Genomic DNA, 1,591 nt, shown 5'->3' with positions numbered 1-1,591 from the left:
AGTAGAGTCTTTATTATCCACAGGGGGCAATTCATTTTGCAGCACATAGTGGAAACACATTGAACACATGACAATAAATAAATATAAAAACAATATATACCGCAGGGTTCCCCAACTGGTGGCCCGCGAGCCGAATTTGGCCCACAGGGATTTTATATGTCCCCTCAAGTTCTCTCAGCCAATTATTATTTATTTTATTTTACTTAAAATACTGTCAAAGCACCAGCAAAACGGCTCCAAGTGATTTTAATTTTGGAAATCTATTCCCACGTATATGTCACGCCCTGACCATAGTAAGCTGTTTATTCTCTGTGTTGGTTGGGGCGTGATAGTGACTAGGGTGGGTCATCTAGGTTTTTTGTATGTCTATGTTGGCCTGATATGGTTCCCAATCAGAGAGAGCTGTTTATCGTTGTCTCTGATTGGGGATCATATTTAGGTAGCCATTTCCCTCATTTGTGTTTGTGGGATCTTGTCTACATTGAGTTGCCTGAGTGCACACCAGTAGCTTCACGTTTCGTTTAAACTTTATTGTTTTTGTTTTGGTGAGTTTCTCTTTATTAAAAACATGTGGAACTTTGGTCACGCTGCACCTTGGTCTTCTCATTACGACGAACGTGAGAGATGTATGTGATCTTATACTGTACAAATGTAAGCAAGGTTTGAAATGATTACGTTGTATTCAAATATTATATCTGGGATTCAAAATGCTGTCAATTTGCAGTCTACAAATGATGTGTCATTATGTTCTGACCCCCTGACCATCAGCTGAAGAAAAAAGCCTCCCGCGGCTGAATCTCGTGGTTATATACTACAATATCCACACAGCTACCAGTACTACTAGAGGTTATTGAGACAGCTGATGGCAGCTAGGTCGTATAACCCTGATCTCCTGGTCCAGCTGCACTAAAGTACATCAGTACTGTGTGGCCATAAAAACATCCATTAAGACTTTGTCCCAAATTTGACCATGTTCCCTATGTGGTGCACTACTTTTGACTAGGGCCCTATGGCCCATAGTGCACTGTGTAGGGAATAGGGTGCCATTTGGGACATGCCCTAAAAGGAACTCAAACCAAACTTAAAATGTATTAGGGAGTTTTTCCTAGCCACCGTGCTTCTACCGTGCTTCTACACCTGCTTTGCTTGCTGTTTTGGGGTTTTAGGCTGGGTTTCTGTACAGCACTTTGAGATATCAGCTGATGTACGAAGGGCTGTATAAATACATTTGATTTGATTTGATATTAGCTCTGTTCAATGCAGGAAATGACTGCACAAATGTTTGGATTTTTAACAGTTAGTCATCTCAAATGCACCACTGCAAATGTTTAGCAAACTTTTCCCAAAACATAGATACTTTATAACACTTAACAAAAATACTTTATATTTATATAACAATATATTTATTGTTCGTCAATAAGCCTTTAATAGATTGTTTATAAGGAACTACTTTATTAACACAGGGAAGGAAACTCATTTTAACAGATCAATTCCCAACGGTTTGGTTTCCTGTGTCCTTAGCTGTACTTCAGCTGTACTTCAGCTGTACTTCAGCTGTACTTCAGCAGGGGAACATGATTTAAAAAATATA

Source organism: Oncorhynchus mykiss, chromosome 18 (assembly GCF_057628025.1).
Source record: "Oncorhynchus mykiss isolate SJ-2025 chromosome 18, ASM5762802v1, whole genome shotgun sequence".
NCBI classification, from domain to species: Eukaryota; Metazoa; Chordata; class Actinopteri; order Salmoniformes; family Salmonidae; genus Oncorhynchus; species Oncorhynchus mykiss.
Note: the sequence above shows the minus strand (reverse complement) of the source record.